At 42.2% G+C, this 22191-nt stretch overlaps 1 long non-coding RNA gene across 1 annotated transcript; it reads left to right on the top strand.

Moving 5' to 3' along the window:
* Positions 1–3834: 3834 nt before the first annotated feature.
* Positions 3835–5841, top strand: LOC131891729 (uncharacterized). Its single transcript, XR_009374459.1, has 2 exons — positions 3835–5073; positions 5494–5841. It is a non-coding gene; the product is annotated as an uncharacterized LOC131891729 (long non-coding RNA).
* Positions 5842–22191: the final 16350 nt, after the last annotated feature.

Here is a 22191-nt window from a genome sequence, read left to right on the forward strand (position 1 = left end):
GTATTGGGAAAGGTTAGAACGGTTGGGATTGTACAGTACTCAGAGAAGGTACGAAAGGTATCTGATATTGTACGTTTTCAAAAGTATCCATGAGCTTTGTCCCAACCCAGGATTTAGGGTCAATGCCAGTGACCGCAGAGGCTTAATGTGCGTTTTGAGAGCACCTTCAACCCTTCGAGAATCCAGGCTAGTTCGAACAATGAAGTCCACATCTCTTCTTTCTCGGGCTCCGTCATTGTTTAATTTGCTTCCCTCTGATATTCGTAGGGAATAGTAGGCCTTGTTCATCCGGTAGCATCTTTCAAGTCAGACTTGGACAAATTTTTAGATATAATACCAGATCAACCCTATATTCAAGGACTAGCTCGGTCTGCCAACTCAAATTCGTTGGTAGACCAAATATCATATAAAAATTGAAAGGTAATAAATAGACGAATTATAACCTTTCATTTTAATAGTCCTGGGGATTACATTCCCTGAAGCGGGTAGAAAAGCTCGTGAAAAACCAAACCAAAAAAAAGTCATCTTATCAGCAAGGTAGCGGAACTACTAATGTCCCTCACCATTATGAGCTGTGATCAGCAGTCACCCCCCGTGTCGTTGGTGTCTTTATGGGCACAGTTCAAGCCTGTTTCGGACTTGAAACCCCCCATCTTATCAGCCAAGTCCGAACCTTTTGAAATGAGAGTGAGGCTGGAAAAATTTCAAGCATATTATAAGGCCTCTCAAATCGAAGCTTTGGACATGGATGGACAAAAAGCAATGTTGAAAAACTTCCTCCACAGCGACCTATGTGCTGCTATCAACATTGACGTCGATGATGCCACGTCAATTGAGGCGTGCTATCTCGTCATTGAAAACCACTTCTTGGAGCTCAAACCACTATTCACACGCCGGTTAGCTTTGTTCAAAATAAGGAAGGATGGCCGTACCTTCAAGGATTTTATGGCCGATCTCCGACGTCAAGCTTGAGAAGCAGAGCTGTCATCGATCAGTGCAACCCAAATGATTGTCTTTCTCGCATCAGCTGACTGGCGCCACAACCCTCCTCTGTTGCTGAAGCTCTGGGAGATAAAGGATCCCGATTTGAATGACCTCGCGAGCAAGGCAGCACTCCACGAGGGGATGCTGACGGACATGGGTAACCCATCCCCGGTGGGTACTTTGATGAAGGTGGAGGCCATCCCATCCGCGGATGCCATTTTGGCCACAATTGCGGCCAATTGCAAGGGATGTGGCCAACCTCATGCCAGGGAGTACTGCCCATTTTGGGACAAACCATGTTTTGCGTGCTGCAAGGTGGAGCACATCAAGAGTCTGTGCCGCCAGCGTAGCCCCTCGGGTAGCCCGAGTCCATCATGGGGACGACCATAAGAGGGGGGCCGCCAAGGATTGCCCGGTGTCCATTATAATACCGAGTCAAGTCAATCTCCGTCAATCACTCGATTGAACAAGATCTAATTGAGATCTACTGACTAAATGACCCTCATCAGTATTATGTATAAAGACAAATGGGGGAAATTTATCATAAAAGGTTTACCTGACTCTGGTGCAGCTAGGACCGTATATCGATGTCTATATGCCTGGAGGGCACAACCCTGGAGTCATCTCGCACGTTGCTGTTTGCGGCAAACGGGACGCAGCTAAAGAATATGGGTAAATTCAAATTCATCGGCAATGCTGAAGGCGGCCCACAAGCTATGGTGTCCGCAATTGTGTCTCCTGATGTCGGAAATCACGCACTCTTTGGCAAGAAGGATCTTCAAGCCCTCGGTATTTTACCTGGTGATTTCCCCGCCGTGCATCGTTGTCGGACCGAGGTGCACAACATAGCCACCATTGTTGGCTTACTGGCCAAGACCACATGGAAACAGAAGTCCCCTATTAAGCCAGAAAGGAACCTCGAATTGTCCACAGAGCAACATGATGACATTGAACGGACCATAAGACGGCTCAAACCCAATGGTATCCGGGAACACATCATCAGGGATTTTTTACTCGATCTGCTGATGTGATGGTTTCATCCCTCGGAGATGCTGCTGGGTCCATGACTGGTGGCCCGATGAAAATTGAGCTTGCTGCTAATAAAGATTTTAACCCATACTATGTGACAACTGCTCAATCGGTGACCATCCATTATGAGAAACCAGCCAATGACCTCTGCCAAGAACTTATAAAGGCCGGTATGATGAAGAGGTGCACTCAGAATACCACTTGGTTTCCCCCCCCACATTTTGTGCCGAAACCTGGTGGGAAGGTTAGATTAGTTGTCAACTACCGAAAGCTGAACCAGGCCACAAGAAGACCAGTGCATCCGCTCTCGTCCGTGACCGATCTAATGCGTCAAATTTTACCTGAGAGTCGGTGGTTTGCTAAGTTGGATGCCGTCCACGGATATTTCCAGGTTCCATTGGACGAGGAGTAGTCTTATCTATGTGCGTTTCTTCTACTGCATGGCAAATATTGTTCCTTTGGTTGCACCCATGGATTGGGAGGACTCCGGGGACGTGTTCAGCCTCCGCACCGATCTGGCCTTAGAAGAACTAAAAGGAAAGAAATGGATAGCAAAAATCATGGATAATATTTGCGTCCAAGCTGTAACTCTACCAGTGTTATTGGAACGACTTGACCTTGTCGTTCAAAAGTGCCAAGAAAATGGTATTAAACTCTCCATCAAAAAGTTCGAAATTGGAAAGACAGTCAAGTTTGCCGGTTTTGTCGTGTCTGATGGCGGGCTAAAACCGGACCCAGCTAAACTTGAAGCACTGAGGGCTTTCCCAAGTCCTAAATCAGTAACAGTATATCCTCTCAAACATTGACGAAGAGTACATCCGTCTACGTGAATATATCTCCCGGGGCCATCCATTCCCGAGATCTCTGTCAACATATGGAGGGATCACACAAGAGGCCAGAATTGGCGAAGGAAGCAAGGAGGGCCTTATTCTAGTTGATGAACGCGTGGTTGTCCCATGGCAAGCAAGGCACGCGATCCTGAAGTTGTTTCACCTATCCCATTCAGGCATCACCAAAACTCTCAAGCTGGCTAAACAGCTCTATTATTGGCCGGGAATGGGTAATGAGATCCAGTTGTGGATCAAGAGATGCAAAAATTGTGTCAAGAACTTGCCCTCTCAAACCCTTGAGCCCATTTTATTGGGCATTAATATGGCCTCTTACCCCATGGAAGCCGTGTCTGTTGACTTGTTTGAATTGAAAGGGAAACACTTCTTAGTGATGGTGGACCGATTTAGCAGCTTCCCATTCGTGTCAAAAATGGAAGTCACCACAATGGACGCCGTATGGGACAGACTGAAGCATTGGTTCCACGACTTTGGGCTCCTACGACGTTTGAAATCGGATGGGGAACCTCAGTTTTGGGATCGGTTCGCCCAATTGTGCTCCAGTCTCAACATCACATTTGAGACAAGCTCACCGTACAATCAATGCAGCAATGGGTAAGCTTAAGCGGCGGTCAAGTCCATGAAATCGCTGCTCAGAAAGTACGATGGAATTGATGGCGACGAATTTCGTGCGGTGCTCCTTGAATGGCGTGTCACCCCGCGACCGGATGGTCATGATCCCGCATTGGGATTCTTCGGCCGACACCTTCGGACCCGCCTGCCTACGACCAGGTAGCTGGCCTTCCAATTAGACCAAACGGCGACCTTCAGAGCAGCCAGACAGGCCACAGACAACCAACGGGTGCACGATGCCGGAGGGATGCATCTACCCAAGCTGAGCCTGGGCGACATAGTCCACATTCAACACCCTGTTGATAAGCGGTGGTCTTTTGGGGAGGGGAAGATTGTCCAGAGATCAGAGTCTGGTCAATCTTATGTAGTCGAAACTGATGCCGGACGTTTTATACGGAATAGGTGATTTCTGCGACTGGCTACTAACCCACCACCCAATGAAGAGTTCACGACACCTACGATCGAACCACCATCTCCACCGCTATCGGTCAGGGAGGCTAGCCCACCCCTTCTCCGTCATAGTCATCGGAACAGACGCCGTACAGTTCGTTTCAAAATTTGAGCGTCATAACGGCCATCATCAAATCATAATGATAACAACAACAGTAATATTCGCTCAAGGATGTGTCCAAGGACAGCGTGGGTAAAGGAGAAGAAGGATAACAACCATGAAAAAACGGGCTCGATGCTTGCCTCCTCCATGTATTGTCTGAGTTTCTTGGTCCTTGGTTGCTATTGTTGCTGTTTTCTTTTCTTTTCTTTTTTCGTATATTTGCGATGCTCCATACGAGGGGGGAGATGTACTATTTGGCAGTTCTGCCAAAGGCTAAAAGTGTTGGTGTAAATTGCCGCGAGCGAAAATGAACAAATTCGTGCAACTCAGATCCGTTCTATGGTCAGAATTGTATTTTCAGCGTTAACACAAAAGTGTAACAAGGTGGATTGTATCAAAATATCAAACACGTTGGACGGACTAATAAAAAAAGTCTGTTCTGCGTTAGCTGAAAAATCCAACTTCCTCTTCGCGTCTTCTGCCATCTTCCATGTAAACTGCAGATCAAGGCCGAAAACGATCGGACGATACCAAAGTTCAATCGTCACATGGTGAAGATGAAGCCCATTAGAAGAAACGGATCCTCACGACAGTAAACAAGAAGAAGACACGAAGCGATGACATGATACATAAAATCCACATGACGTACATTAAATACTGTACAAATATTCAAAGAGCACGAAAGACATGACACGAATATATACAACAAAACCTAAAAGATATGGCAGGAATCAACAGTTGGTATCGCAAAAGAAGAATGAAGTTTATTCGTCAATTTTTATGGAACTAAAGATCAGTTACTGATTTTTCTTTGTCTTTTTTTAACATTTTCCAGTCTACGTCGGCGAAATGAATGATCGTTTGGAATTCGACGAGGGCTCCGGAATAATGGCAACAGAGCTACATGTTGAAGAATGTCGCGGAATTGGCTTTGAAGGTTTTACCATTTCCCTGCCGAGTACTTTCCAAACGACTGGATTTAACATCAATGGATATCCGAATAATACTGCATCTTCTTTTCGATACTTTTGCAATTACCTAATTAAGGTACCTTGTTCTTGTTTCAAAGTTTTGCTTGCACACTTGGTTTTAAAAGAGGGCTCTTTGATTTGAGCGAATAGGATAATGTCCAAATGAAAATTGGGCCCACGATAAAAATGTTGATTTGTGATGGCTTTGTTGTCAAATTTCCCCGTAGATTTTTTTGTTTTTGGACTACTTTGACGAGCTCTTCAAATTTGGAACCCCAATTTAAACCACTAAATTTTGAATTTTTTTTAGTCAATTGCAATTCCTGCCAATCTTTTGAGCTCAGAATCATAAATTGATCAAAAACACTTACATTTTCAGACTATTTTGAACATCTGTGCGGATGGAGAGCACATGAAATTGCATTCCTTTAATACTTTTACGCTCATTTATTCATTCGTTTTCTCTTTCGCTTCCAATTTAATTCTGTCATTTCAGTTTGAGACTACTGTAAGTGGAACGGTGACAGTTAAAGAAAAAGATTTCCAGTTCCAAGAACCAAGTGGCGGATCATTTTTTATGTGAACGATGAACAACAACAAAACGACAATAGTGACCCCGATGACCGAGATTTGCGTACAAATGCCGTGGAATATTGTGGCACGATTACAGAACACAAGATCCGCGATTTCTCTAATGATGAAGTTTTTATTTAATTAGCCGCCAACAACACAGAAAACGGCAACGGAGCCGAGATTGTTATCTGCATTGATTAAAAAGAGATGAGGGTCAAAACCCGATTCTATGTCTTTGCCACTTTTATGAACTATGAAGTGATTATTGGTTTATTTGTTTTTCTTGACCTTTTTTTGACCTTGTTTTGAAGTTCTCTCGCCGTTGGTGCATACAAGTTTTTACCCTTAGAGTCGCTATGAAATAATGGTTGTGTGAATTTAAAAGGGTTGGCAATTTTATTGCCGGAATCTTTCTATTGGGATTTTCTTAAGAATTGTTTTGACGGCCTCTTGTCAAACTCCGTTGGGGTTTTGGAAATACCAAGAAAATACCAGGAAAAAAAAATGGCAATCCTTTCTAACAACGCACGAGAAAAGCGCAGAGCGCACGCACGCCTCACACACGCCAGCGGAGGAGTTTCAGCTTGAGGTGTAGCGGTAGGAGGATGGAGAGTCTAGGCGTACTCCATGCAGGGATGAGAAATTATTAAAAGCCATTTTCTACCACCTGGCAGAAATTGGTCAAAAATAAGTGGCAGAAAATGGCAGAAAATGGCCAAAAGTGGCAAAAAATAGAATTATTTGTATTATCCTAAATCATCTTTTTCTAGCAGTCACGATCACTTCCGTTCATTTTCAAGCCTACCTGTATGTAGTTTTGACACGTTGGGATGGGTATTTTGCATCGAATGTGAGATACAACCACTAAACGAAATTGGTGTGTGATCGAGTTTGAATTTTGCCACCGCAATCGATTGGAGTCAGGGATGCCACTTGATCTAATTTTTTTAAAGTCAAAATGACGACAATTTCATTGAAAAAAAGTTATATCGTATTCAATAATAATTTTGATGAGTGTGAAAAGAGGTGTAAATGTTGTGGCTAAGCCTTGGATGCTGCAAGTGGTCTATGGATACTGTTATCAATTCAATCAACCATCAAACAATATAAATATCGATATTTGAGGAACAGTTTTGCATTTCAGCCAATGCTATATCAATATGCTTTGTAGCAAAAGACACTTCAAGAACTTATCCAACCCATATGATCCTTCTTGTCTTTGACATATTTTAGAATCAAGATCCGTCATTCTTAACACTAGCGGCCATTTTTGACCACCTTCCAGCAATTTCTGCCACTTTCTGCCATTTTCTGCCATTTTCTGCCACTTGTGGCAGAAAGTGGCAGAAATTCGATCAATCTCGATTTTCCCATCTCTGACTCCATGGCCTAGGGAAAGGAGGATCGAAAAGAGATTTTGGAAGGGTGATTATAATGAATAATCAAAAAAAGGACGGAAGTCGACAATGCATATGACGGGAAATGGGACGAAAGTCAAAGATAAATATGGCGGGAAAAACCGTTGGTTCGATAATTTCTTTGGAGGAATCAACATGCCGCTCACCAGATTAATTCCCCAAGATCAAATTAAGACAAGAGACGAGGTGAAGAACGAGCAGATTCTGATTGTAGACCTTTTTTCACAAACACGTAATCAGGAAGAAACTTTGATATATTTGGTGCCAAGACGACTTATTGGAAACGAAAGCCGGTGTCCACCATGTAATGAAAGCCGAGAGGTTCGATTTCGCAATGAAGCCCGGGATAAGATTCGTTCGTTGGGTGTGTCCCTCATGCTTGTCCTCAAAGTCAGTGAGAGAGGGAAGCTTCTTTCAGAATGCCAAATTTGAGTTGCAACAAGTTTTGCACTTTTCGTTTGGGTGGGCAAATGATTGGCTTCAAAAAGAAAGCGTGAGGCATTGTGGAGGATGGGAGAAAAGGCTGCCGTTGACTGGTCGAATTTCCATCGGGATATTTTTTGTCAGGTATGTATAGTGATTCCTCATCATGTAACAATTCTTTATGTTTAATGAATTTGTGAGAATGTGATTTAGGTTTAGTTTGATTATTTCTTGAACAAAACATTCTTTGATACCAATTACTGTTATTCTTAAATTCATCTGTCAACAGGGATATATACAAGCCCATCAACAGCAAATCGGAGGAATTTTTATCAATGATGATGGTGAAGAAGAGCCAGAAGAAGTTGAAATTGACGAGAGTGTAATTGCTAAAGCCAAATATAATCGAGGAAGGTGGCCTGTGACTAGATGGATATTTGGCGGAGTTCAACGTCGGACTGGTGCATGTTTCATGATTGAGGTTCCTGATCGTACCAGACGGACTCTGGAGGAGGCTATTGTAGAGTACATTAGGCCAGGCACTCGGATTGACTCGGATGGTTGGGCTAGATATGCCCGAATCAATGAAATCGATGGGGGTATATATTCCCATCACGTGATCATTCATGATGACAATTTCGTTGATCCTGTTGATGAACGAATCAACACCCAAACGATTGAAGGATACTAGATGCACATGAAGAAAAAATTTAAGCCACAGGGTGGGACCTCTCAACGATTGGTTGGTGCCCACTTATTTGGCCGAATACATGTGGCGTCGAGCCCACACGCATTTCGATCCATTTGCTGTGTTCATGGCTTGCGTTGGGGACCAGTACCCAGTCTAGCATTTAAAGTTCTTTTTCACGTTTATCTAATATCGTCTTAACCTTCTCATGCTGAATAAGACTCTTTCACTCTCCCTCTTAGCCGTCAATCTGTATTTTTACACCTGTTTGTGTTTCTCTCGTCTGTCCTTCATTTAAACTAGCGCAAGTAGATCTCGCTAGCCCCATGTCTGCTGGAAGCAAGCGTGAGGCGTGCGTGCGCTCTGCGCTTTTCTCGTGGGTTCTTCAAAAGGATTGCCGATATTATAGGCGATATTATCGCCTTCTTATAGGCTATTATAGAGATTCGCAATTACCACCGTTGAAACGCCAAAGGATAGAAGAAGTCAATCCTTTCGCCAACCCTCATCCCCTGGGTCACATCATCGGAGAAGCCTTAGAAGAGAAAGGTACCTAATTGGCTACTAAATTCTTAAAATTAAAGCTGCAGTTTTACAAACATTAAAGGATTGTACTTTCTTAAAAAAAACCGACAAATAATGAAAAGAAAACGCTTCAATGTTATAGATCACATTGCGGAAATATCTCAAAACTAACCGCTTACGAGTTGGAAACATATTCTTCGGAATTATTCAAAAACTAACCGCTTACGAGTTGGGGGGAAAAACTCCGAAATTGTAATATAATTTCCCTTAACGAGCACGAGCTGAAAGAAACTCTTCAGAAGTAAAACTAATCGCTTATGAGCTGAGAAACTATTCTTCGGAATATCATGAATTACTGATATGTTACAGGAATCACGACAAAATCCATTTGGAGACGCACATAAATGGCAAAGAAATGCGAAGGAATAAATAGGGCCAATTATCCTCTACGCTGAGTTTTGAAACACAACGGAATGGTGGCTTATGCATTGGATGATGTCGAAGAGACCCTCTTGAAGATTGGTGCGGAATCGCCCATTGAAGAATGGACCCTTCTATTTGGGGCCCCTGGATCAAAGGATAGAAGAAAAATCAAAGCAATCCAGACTTTGGTCATGGATGCAGTAACTGCAATTTGAACCGTGAAACTGGGAATTGACCACGAAATGCAACTTGTCACAGCAATTAACAAGAAGGCCACCAGTTCCACAGTAGCGGAATAGATTAAAAATATGAAGGCCCATCAAACCATAAAGAGGCAACGACTAGACGTCACCTTGAAGTTGAGAAAATGGAACGAAAAGAAGANAACAAGAAGACCACCAATTCTACAGTAGCGGAATTCATTAAAAAATATGAAGGCCCATCAAATCTTAAGGAGGCAACGACTAGACGTCACCTTGAAGTTGAGAAAATGGAACGAAAAGAAGAGCAAGACAAACTAAAAGAATCGAAAGCCTTTGATAACCGTCGTGGCTCAGGAAACCGTTGAATGAGAAGACATTGTTACCCCAGAGGCATGCCACCACAAATTCGTCCAAATTGGCTAAACACTGGATTCGGCTATCATTACCAACCTGGTCTTGGCTTCCAACCACAATTGCCAAACTTTGATCCTTCATTCAACCCATATCAAAACCGAACAGCAAGTGTATACCAAATACCCATGGGGAAGACCAATTTCAGATCAAACACATGTCACAAATGCCATGCACCTTTTACGCCAGGACACAATGTTCTCTTTAAATTACGCAAATTATGTTTATGTCACTAGCCTGTGCGGAGAAGTGCGACTAAAAATTGAGTGACAGATGTTTTAATTTTGTTTGAAAAGATAAAGAAAACTGAGGGAGAGTATCCACTTACTACTTCTAGAGTTTATGGATACACCGGGATGTACAAATCTTGGGATCTTGAATCGACCAAAACCATTAAAACCGGAATTGGCAGGGTGCATTCATTCTCAAACAGTCCGATCTTTTTGGACAAATGCATTACAACCTGGACCATTTATCCTCGAGACCATTGCGGAAGGTTACACACTTCCTTTTACAACCACGCCTCCTTCATCAGAACTACCGAACAACAAATCTGCATTGAATGGGGCCGGAATAGTTGAAAATTTCCTGTTTGAGTATGAATCAGCAAGATGCATGATAGCGACGAAGGTAAAACCCGAAATTATTCTCCCACTGTCGGTCGTATTCTCGAACAAGACCCGGCTGGTAGTAGATGCGAGCAGAAACTTAAATCGGTTGCTAAGAAAACGCCCAGTAAGTTTATCACACCTTGATTCAGCCACTGCAACGCTCCCCTCCCACCAGGTATTTGTTCACCCCTCTCAACGAAGATACTTGGGAATAGCTTGGACAAGAAACGGGGTAAAACAGTATTTTGTGTGGAAAACGTTGTTCTTGGGTATCGCAGACGCAGTGTACATATTCACAAAATTATTAAGATCACACATTGCAATTTGCCACTCCTTAGGAATACGAGTCACTATGTATATCGATGACATGCGAATTGAGTCAAAAACGGAACAACTCTGTAAGTCCCACAGTGAANATTGCGTCAAAAACGGAACAACTCTGTAAGTCCCACAGTGAACCTGCCAGAAAATTCTTAAAATAAGCAGGGTTCATTATCAAAGCCAACAAAGGAATTACGCATCCCACCCAGAGAGGAGAATTCATAGGCCTCACCCATGATTTTAAGAACATGTTATATAACATTCCGGAGAAAAAGCTCACGTCCTTCCTTGACACTGCAAGATGGATTTCGAACCAGCGACGTGTCAGAGTTCGAACACTGGCCAGTTTTTATGGGAAATTGCCTTCCTATGCATTAGCATTTGGACCGAGTGCTTCTCTATTGTCGCGTTCAGGAAACTCGCTCATTTCCAGGGCGAGTGAAATCTCGTGGAACTATCACACACACATCCCTGAGTCAGTGAAAGAAGAAGTAAAAACCCTCATTATTCTACTTCCTACTATAAATGGATTTCCAATCAAGAACCCTCGATCGCTAACGCCCTCATTGAAAATTGCGTCAGATGCTTAATTCATTGGAGTGGCATCTGTAGAAATCCTGTGCGGAAACCAATCTTCAGGTCCATCACTTACTTCAACATCGTGTTTTGGAGGGTTGATTACTCAAAGGCTTTTCAACGAAGCTGAATCTCAGCAGAGCTCGACTTACAGAGAACTATGTGCTCTCATGGACTTATATGTTGCAAAAGGACGATTCTTTCAAGGACAATCCATTCTTCATTATACAGACAATCAAAATGTAGTTACCATCATATCCAAAGGATCCCCATCTCCATTACTGCAAAGAATGGCATTGGAAATATTCAAATCATGTAACAGATTCCAAATTTCCTTGCAAGCACAATGGCTCCCACGTTCAGATACCCGAATGATCATCTCAGACTTCCTTAGTCGAGAACACACACATGACTTAAACGATTGGGGGCCAACTTAGTATACCTTGAATTTCATCACAAAGTCATTCCAAATTCATTTCAGCATTGATCTTTTTGCATCTCAGTATAACAACCGATCCCCCATTTATCTTTCTGAGAGTCCAGATGGTTACTCTACCGGAGTAAATGCACTTGCACAAAATTGGGCCCTTTTCGGATTTGGACTATGCGTTCCGCCCCCAGAGCTAATTTCGGCTGCCATTTACCATGTAATTCATTGTCAAGCAACAGGACTACTAATTGTTCCACTCTGGCGGTCTTCAGACTTTTTGCCAACAATTTGCTCCGATGGGCGACATTTTAATCGCATTTTTTCGCGCCACAAATTAAGTAAATTACCTCTTTATTTTGCTCCTCATTTAAATGAAGTATTTTCGGGGATTCCCAATTTTGAGATGGGGTACTTCATCTTTGATGGCTCTATTTCTGACCCTCTTCTTCCTATGATCTCTCCAACTCATTGCATATATGATGGATGTAGTTTATGATATCAATACCTATAAAAAAATAAAAATGAGTCTTTCTTAAAAACTTACAATTATTGACCTTTTGCAGGGCACAAACTTTCAAATGGAGAGATCAAAGCATAGCTCTTATCAATGAACCAAGAAGCCAAAGAAGTTATCCGAGCCAGCAAAGCTTCCTCAACTTGGACTCAATACCAAAGATGCTGGACCAGATTCTCTAGCTGGACATCAAACTTAAGAATTTCAAAATTGCCGGCTTGCCCAAAATCATTCTTAGCCTCCTTAAATCATATTAAGAAAGAATCATCCAGTTTCTCTGTTTTGGTCATGCATGCGTGTGCAATTACGGCCTTTCATGAAGATAATGGTTTCTACACGTCGCCATGTAAAAATCGTGCGGTTATTCTTTTTCTAAAAGGAGCACAAAGGATTCTTGCACACCCGCCTAAACCTCAAGCTGCCATGTCCCAGGGAATCTTACGCAAATTTGTTAAGAAAGCCTTAGCTTCAGACTTGTACCAAGATTCATGCTTTAAGGCTCCAATTAACTTCTGGTAAAAGAGGTGCGACCACAGATTCAGCTGCAGCTGGAAATGAGATCTCAGAGACTTGCCTTTTCGGAGGTTGGAAATCAAATAGTGATATGCCACTTCACTACGACGCCAACAACAAGTTGAACTTGAATGTCATGTCCAACCATTGTTCCAGATGATTTCCCACCCAAACAAGGTAATCATTCACGTCTAAATGAACACTTAAGGCGTCTCCGTTACACTGTTGGATCCCTAGCCCCCTTCCCTACTTCTCGCAACTCCCCTGTTTGACACTATGACCCAAATCCTTAACTGAAGCTCAAACTGTTTTCGTGCGACGAGGCCCTCGTCCCGGTCCACTTCCAGAATCATACAGGGTGCGTGGCACACGGCGTACACTTTCAATAAGAATCGAACAATTGATCCAGCTTATGGAAAACTCAACCAATTGCATGAAACCCGCTATTTGGATAGATTGGGAGGCACATCATATTATCTATCCAATTCAATTTCCATTGGCGTTTTAATCACTTTGCAAGACGAGGTCGGAATTGGACCAAAAACTTAAAAGTTTTTGAAAGTGTAGCATCACATGCCTCGCGCCCTGTACCTTGGTCCTTTCCGAGTATTAGCCTCAAGAAATAACACCTGTACCCTTGATTATGGGGGGAGGCCCGAGGTATTATCAATCGACAGGGTAAAACCAGCTCATGTGGATTCATCCATTGTTGTTCCAACACTCGTTCCCCCTCAACGCGGACGCCCTCGTATTCTCAATACGAAACTGCTATTGCCCTTTCTCACCCACGATTGGAGGGCGTTGAAACCTTCCCTCAGAAGGCCGTAACACTGCCGAGGTAAAATAAGCAGTAAGTAAAATTACCAACTCGTTGTATTACATTCAAGATGGACACAGAACAAGAACATCTTACGAACACTTTGTCTTCAATCATTGCACACAAGAATAAAAAAAATCTATTAGGAGTAGTTAATAATAAGTTCCAAAAATGGATTGCCTTTTCCGTTTAGATTCCTTCCACCTTACAATACCTGATTGACATTTTTGTTCTCAATCATCTTGCCCGAGACTTGATTTGGTCAGTTTATTTTGTCTTTCTTCTACGGAAACGCATGACAACCTTCCTCTACTGATATGGTCAATCTGTTTACCAGTGCTGACGAATTTGATCAACGTTTGAATATTTTCAGGTTAGGCGTATTAGCACTCTCTCCAATAAATCCAAATATCTCTAAATGTCTTCATGGATGTATTTGAATTAGCCAAGTGTGGTTTTCTTTGCAACTCTTTGCCTAAGGTATATAGTACATATGAATGGACATATTTTTTACTCTCTTCTTCATGTTCTTGAGCAAAATAGACCTGAAAGCATAGGTGTGCTGATCTGAAGCTCGTAGAAAGACTTGAATGTAACATATCTGATAAATTTGAACAACTTATCGAAATTGATTAACAAATTTCTCAGTTCAAACGCAATATCTTACTAGACCAGACGTGTTGTTCGTTCTTGTGATTTTATCTTCTCAATACTCATGGCTCCAAGTCCACCCGATAAGGGAAGGCCGAGTCCTGGGCCCAGGGAGAAAGAAAATTCCGCTCGATATGAACAGATTGGAGGGAAATTCCTATGCAGAAGTGGCTCGGCGGAAATTCCCACCTCTAATTATCGACTTCAGCTGTGATAAGGATGGGGAAAGGGTTTCCTCTCAAGTAGTGGCGGATTTCATCTTTGGTGATATGAAGATCTCCCCAATGAAATCGAGAGGATTATTGGTGTTGGAAAAGCTACGAATGTTGTCACTATTGTAACCAAGAATGAAGTGTTAGTTGCCAAGCGCTTTGGAGATAATGTGGAGTTCCGACAACAGTACGTTAATCGAAAATGGACATGCTCGATTCGGGGGGGGTGGAGCCCAACGATCTTTCATCAGGCTATTCCATGTGACTCATGAGGTAGAGGGCAAGGACTTGTTGAAAGCTATGGAATCATTTGCCATACCACTGTCGGGTTTGACGGTCGAAAAGTTTGGAGGTGAAAGTGACCCACGATTTGCTGGTATTGGCAGTGGCCATATGCGTGTTAGAGTTCGAATTAAGGGGGAGATTCCCACATTTTTACAAGTCAACAAGTGGAAAATCAAGATCTGGCACAAGGACCAGATTTAAAAATGTTACCTTTGTGGAAATCAAAATCATCTTAGGGCATCCTGCTCGACGGCTGGCGTCGATGATGGAAGTAAAACCACTCGGGTTTTGCAAAAAGAGACCATTCCATCTGGTATTGGAACGTTTTCGAAGGGGGATGGATCGATTTCCGACAATAATGGTGGAAGCTACCCCGGTCATCGTGAGGAGGTTGAGGATCATGTTGATAGGCTTGGTGAAGAAAACATGGATAACCCCCAATCAAAGGAAAATATTGCTCCTCTGCTAAACCTCAAGGATTGGACAATGACACTTCGAAAAGGAAGACCCCTACGTCGGGGACTGGTGCCGTAACAAAAAACTCAACTACTTGCGAAAGAAGAAAGAGGCTAGCTGAAGATCAACCAAATCCTCCTCGTTCCAGATCTGGTACCATGTATTAACCATTTAAATATGACTCTCAAATTGGTGCACCTTAATGCAAGAAGTGTGGTCAATAAGTTCACGGAGCTACAAGGATTGTTATGCACGCTAGATGCGGACATAGTGTTAATTACTGAGACGTGGTTAAATTCTTGGCCAACAGACATCGAGTTGAATTTCGTCGGCTTTCGTCTACTTTGCCGCAAGGATCGAGTGGATACAAAACTTGGACGTGGTGGTGGTGTTGTCATTCTTTGTAGGGAAGGACTCAAGTGTGTCCTCATCGAAGTTCAAAACCCCAGTGTGTGCGGACTGAGGGTTGATTCCCTTGAGATCTTTTGCGTATATTTGTTCCCCTCAGCCAACTTCGGTGACCGCCAATTACTGAACGCGTTTTTGTCCGATCGATCAAGGGACACGTTAATTGTTGGCGACTTTAATCATCCGGGAATAAAGTGGAGTTCCCGCGTAGGGATCTCACAGGACGATCTTGAATTCATGAAGACCAAAGAAAAGGACGGGTGGTACTTCTCTGAGCATAGTCACGGACTTCTAGAAATATGGACTGCGAACGAGCTTCCCGGCAAATCGGCCTGCTCTTGGTCATAGCCACTCTGAGCCACTTTTCGAATTAAAGTAATAAAATAAGAAACGTAGATCTCTTCAATTAATGGTAGGTCAATTTTTTATCATTTACATGCAAAGTCGATCGTTTCAAAGTTATGTTGTCAAAAGCTTATGTAGCTGACCAAGAGCAGGCCGAAAATTCAAATTTTATGCAGTGATTACTACATAACTTTGAACATGTCTCCTGAGTTCCCTAAGCATAGGTTTGGGCTCAAACTTGGCTGAGTTCATCTATTCAACAAGATCTTGTGGTCGTGTTAAGTGCTTATTTGGAATAAGATGGGCGGTTTAGGAGATAGGATATTTTTGCTTCCGTTTGCAGTCCATATCTCTAGAAGTCCGTGGCATAGTACACTTTACGTTTACTGAAGTTGGGGAGGCGATACGACAACTGAAAAGTTCCTTCAGCTGTAGACCTGATGGCATCTCCTCATGTGTGCTGAAGCTGCTAAATTCGGTGGCATGGCCATTGTCTCTCTTTTTTTTTTAAGTCTTTATTGCGAGAATGCCTCATTGGATCCGTTAATTTTGCAATATTACAATATATACAATTCAGCCTGATGTATTGAGTCTTGTCCCATTCTGGGTTCAAGGAGCGCCATTCGAGGCGATGATCCACTCGAAAATGGGGGGGGGGACACCTAGGATCGAACCTATGAACCCGAGTTTAGTTCGGTCGCGCGTTAAGCAACTGCGCTACAACCATCTCCCATTGATTTATATCAAATCAATGTTGGATGGGCAGGTCCCGTTGGATTGGAAAATTGCAAATGTCTGTCCAATACCAAAGGGGCAAGATTCCAGACTGCCAGAGAACTATCGTCCCATTTCGATGACATCCGTCTGCGGAAAACTGATGGAGAGGCTCATTAAAAGAAAACTGACATCTTATCTAGATGAACATGATCTCGTCACTCCACAGCAACATGGGTTCCGTAATGGCAGATCATGCACTACCAATCTATTGGAACATGTTGATCAAGTCGCTCGAGTGCTCGATTTGGGAGGTTGCCTTGATGTGGTACACTTGGATTGCTCCAAAGCATTCGACAAAGTGCCCCATAATATTCTGCTGGAGAAACTATGGAGGATCGGTGTGGAAGGACATTTATGGGGTTGGATCCAAAATTGGCTCGAACAGAGAAAACAAAGGGTCCTGATCAAGGGTGCAGTGTCCGATTGGTTGGAAGTCACTTCCGGGGTTCCACAAGGGAGTGCCCTTGGCCCTGTGTTATTCCTAATATTTGTGAATGACATGGATGTATCCAATGGCTCGTCATTGCGGCTTTTTGCGGATGATGTAAGGCTATCCCGTTCTATAATTAGTGGTCGGGATGCATTGAAACTTCAGACTGAAATGAATATCCTCGAAGGATGGGCCACTAGCAACGAAATGAGCTTCAACTCCAAAAAGTGTTTGGTACAAAGATTTGGCAAATCAAATGTGCCCCAGAGCTACACCATAAATGGAGACGAACTATCTCTTAAACAGACACATTGTGACCTAGGTATCTGGATTGACTTGCGTCTGAAATTTAGTGAACATGTGTAAGTGCAGTGCTCCAAGGCCAACAGGTTGTTGGGTATGATAAGGCGGCACTTTACCACAAGGAGGAGGGATGTACCTACTAATTAAACTTTTTAAAACGTATGTCCTATCCACACTTGAATATGGCTATCCTGCAGTTACCCCAGTTTTGGGGCAAGATATTGCAAAAATGAAAGCCATTCAAAGACGTTTCACAAAATATGTTGGTGGGATTGGCCGTGACCTCGACTACTCCCAACGCCTCTTAGAGCTGGGGATGACTACACTTGAAGAGCGAAGGATGAATTGTGACTTAATATTGACCTACATATAAAGCACTCCATGGCCTTGCAGACTTTCGTATAGGGGATCGGCCTTCGTTTTCCTTGCTTGAGGACATGATGCCAAGAGACTCTAGGGCCACACAGAGACGAGAATTGTGGACCCCACTGGCGAGAACTCAGGCCCGAAAGAACGCATTCAATGTGCGCTCAGTTTCTCTGTGTAACTTGTTACCCCAAACTGTCAGGGAGATGCCCTCATTGGGGAAATTCAGGAAGGCAATACGGACACTACACAAATGATCCAAGTTCAAAAGCACAATATCGATGTAAATTACATATCAGTCCAGCTCTCCTTCGTTCTGTGCTTTTTTTCTTTTCTCTTTTTCATTCCTCAAGGCTTGATCATGGTTCACGGAGATTGCTGAAATTGAAATTTCAATATCTTCGGACTTCGATTCGAAGGGATCGAAGGATCGGCTATTTGGTGCGCTTTGCCAGCAACCCAATCCACCGAAAATGTATAATACGAAAGTTTGACAAGGATCCGTTGAATACGAGGGTTCTCAACGGCGTCGAAGTTCGTTCCTCGAAAAATACAGTGAAAGGGTTTGTGATCGGTAATCATATTGATTTGAATTCCATGTAGATAGAGGCGACATCGAATAATCGCCCATTGGATGGCAAGAGCTTCCAATTCAATGGTCGCGTAGCGGGTCTCGGTCTCAGTCAAAAATCTTGACCCACATTGGACAAGCCGAGATGTTCCGTCATGGTGTATTTGAGTAAGGGCAAACCCTAATCGTCTCAGTCACGAAGCATCCCTAAGCAACGTCGATGGGAGACTGGGAACGAAATGGGCAAGAATCGGGCCTTTGGGCATTCACAAGAACCGATTTGGCTGCCTTGAAAGCCTCTTTGTGTTCTGTAAGCCATTGGTAGGCAATATCCTTTTTGAGAAGGGGGCGTAGTGGGCTGAGGGCGTGTGCAAGTGCAGGGACACATTGTCCTAACTGGTTTGCCAATCCAAAAAACGACAGATTTGCCGATTTGGCCTTTCCCCGTAGAAAGCGTGATCGCAGCTTCATCTCATCTTTGAAGCACCGTCTTTTTTGCTCCTGGTAGGCCTGCTAGAGCTTTGTCGCCTCTCAAGCAATACTCATCACCCGATGCGTTTAATCCTATGGGCGCACGAAAAAATCGGAACCGTCGGAACGGAGTGCGGACCATTGTAAGCTCCTTGGATTCCTCATCCAGTTACACTTGCCAGTAGCCTTTCACAGCATCTAGAACGTTGAACCATTGTGAATATTTGAGGGGATTGAGGTTGAGAGTTCAGACGGCGATGGAAAGGGATGGATAGGCCTTTTTGCGTATTTGTTCAGGCCGGTGTAATTCACCACTAAACGTACTGATCTGTTTGGTTTGGGGACGACCAAACCGAAGGCTTCTCTACTCGTTTGATGATCTTGTATTTGGTCATGAATTGAATTTCCGTCTCAGTATTCTCACGATGGGCATAAGAACACGCAATATGAGAAAGATGCTTCATGTGGCATGTCATAATCATCAGGGGTCGAGAAAATATTTGATCCTTTCAGGCAAAATATTGTATCTTTTTGTCTCAAAAATGGGGCCAAATATAATATTTTTGTCTCCAAAAGTTGCAAATATTACATGATATTTGGCAAATGCAAATATCAACATCTCATATTTATTCCTTATATTTATTCATTATTAGAATATTTATTTTCTTTCTCAGAATAAGTCATGAAATCATCTATTTTCTGGCTGGGCACTGGGAATGACACTAGATCTTTAGCTGGACTTCGAATCAACAGCTGGCTATGTTGTTGCAAGCAGAGGATTTCAATGTTGCATTATCTTGAGAAAAACGAGGTTCTCTTGCTTAATGGCTCATGAAATGACGGAAACATCCACACTTGGCTTGTGTACTATTTAATTGCCATATTCCAAATCTTCTGTTTCGCATTGATTTACAACAATTGCTTGATGTCCTCGGTGCAAATTGCATTTGTCAAAACTCGGCAGCATTCTTTTGGTTATGCTTGGTGTTAGTGTTGTGGCAATTCCGGAAAAGGTCGGACTCGTGCGGGTCATAAGTTTTCTGACTTTTGCCCGACTCAAGTCAGGTGGTGCTCAAGATATCGTCCATATATACTTTCCCTTAAAAGATTTCAGATGCCTCGAAAAGGGCTAAACTATTATTACATTTTTCACCAATAAAGCAAAAAAATTGTAAAGAAATGTACATTTTCTCCACGTTTTGCACTTTTGGACCTATTCTTTTGGATATTGAACTCTAGATCTCCACATCAAGTCAAAAAATATTTGTTAAAGTATTTGCATATTTGTTCATGTTCCTGATGAGTAGAGCCTTTCCAAAACGTTGGCACCAACGCGTTCTGGTGGGTGTAAGGGCTGTTTTTGCCTTCCCTATTAAGCAACACGTAGATGAAAAGGAAAATTATACCATAATGCTTTCCAGCACTGGGATTTGAACCTGCTATTCCAGGGGAGCAGATTCCGGCCTTGTTCACGCTGCCTCCTAGACTGATCAGCATTTTGCACATTTTTTGTATTCAAAGAAAAAGACAAATCTCAGTTCATCAACAGAAAAAAAATAATGTCAGAGCGTACCAAATGCATTGCAGAACAATTTTGCTAGGAAACTTAAGCTTTTCAAGTTTCTTGAAAGTAATAGTAAATCAATTCTTCCCAAATTAACCATCCATCTTATGACCATTTACCCCATATATCATGAAAACATGTGTGAAGATGTGTCTGATTTTTAAAGGAGAAGTTCATTACACAAACAAATCTGAGTCCCAACATGTGAAATAGAGTATCTTAAAAAATGGCAGTGATAAAAGAGCCATCAAAGATGGATGAAATGGATAAGCACGTGGTTAGTAATATGTCTGCAATGTATTTCACACCTGCGCATACATTTTTGCAAAAAGATATGAAAAAAATCGGGTATTAAGGATTCACATTCTTCCCTACAATTGACAAGAATTCTTGAAAATTATCATGAATTTTCATATCTATTGGTATTCTTTGCTGAAATGGCTGATATTGCATTAAGAATTTCAAAAAAGCGTCAAATATTGCAATTGAAATTACAAAACTTGCACGTGCAAAAAAATTACAGGAAAGCTCGGACGTGCAAGCTTTTTGCAAAATTTGCAAATTCTAGTCATACTCATTGTGATATTACTTTCTAGTCAACTATTTTATTGCCTTTACCTTCTTGACATTTTTCTTGTTTTATCAACAAACCTTTGTACAATGTATATACATCAGATTTTATTTTATAGTTATTTTTACGCCATGACATGACCAAGAGTCGCAATAAAAGATTATTATTATTACAATTCTTTTTCATTGTAAGCTGAGATTATAGCAAATTACGCATTATCTTCATCATCATCAAATGGAGACGGTATTTGGCTGAATGATTCGCAGACGTATGAAGCAGGCTGATGATTTTTCAGAAGGGACATCTGCTCAACAACAATTTTCCGTTGCAGGGTCCTTGAGTTCTTATTTGACTCTCTTGCTCTCAGAACCATCAATATCGGGGCTTGAAAAGTCACGATGAGCAAGAAGGGTATGAACATTGTAGGTTCAATGCTCGAGGATCCTCAGTTTGGTCACATAAGATCTATGTAGAATGATTTTGGTCAAAGGCTAATAAGCTGGTCCAAGTCAAAAGAACATGATTGTATTTTGGCAATCCAACCATGAATGGTTTGAGTCAGGGAGCACTGGTTGAACTTCAGTCACATGTGAGTGCAAGCAAGTAGCACATGGGGATATAGAATCCCTTTAAATTGAGGGCCTTGGTAGTACACGGTGCCAAAATCAATCAATTTAGTAATAGACGAATCGCCGGCAGGAACATTTTTAACTCGAACTTCAGAAGGAAAATCTAACTAGTTGAATGTTGGTCCTCGATCGCCAAGGTATCACAGTTTTGCCGCTGTGGGTACATTAAAGTCAAAACAAGCTTTTAGAATTGTGACTGCGCCAGAAATGTTGGAAAGAATAAATTATTTTCAACCCAAAGTGATCAACACATCATGGATTTAACTTGCATTTCCAGTTGATATACGTATCAAATAACTGATGTCAACTTGTTTCATTTGTCACTTAAAAGTACATCTTGAGAGATGCTGCAAATGGCTATTCTGAAAAATAAGCTGATTTGCAGCACCTAGAGGATGTCTGTCTTCCATTAGAAAATAGCAAATTTTCAAATATGAATAAAGCTCAAAAATGAACAGTGAAACAATTAACGGTTACAATCTTCTAACAGCTGTGGCTCCCATCAATATGCTCGCTCACCTGAAAACATTACTCATGCTCTGTGCCTGTTATTGTAAGGGATAATTCCCTGATGAAAGTCATGCGAATTAAAAGCGTTGATACAAATGCTTCATAGCTTACCCGCAAAAATTAAGATCATTTGATTAGAATATATAATACTAGAAATTCATCTGTTGTAGGGGATAACTAGCTTTGAGGCCCGTCCACT

The sequence above is a fragment of the Tigriopus californicus genome, chromosome 12, assembly GCF_007210705.1.
Source record: "Tigriopus californicus strain San Diego chromosome 12, Tcal_SD_v2.1, whole genome shotgun sequence".
Taxonomy (NCBI): domain Eukaryota; kingdom Metazoa; phylum Arthropoda; class Copepoda; order Harpacticoida; family Harpacticidae; genus Tigriopus; species Tigriopus californicus.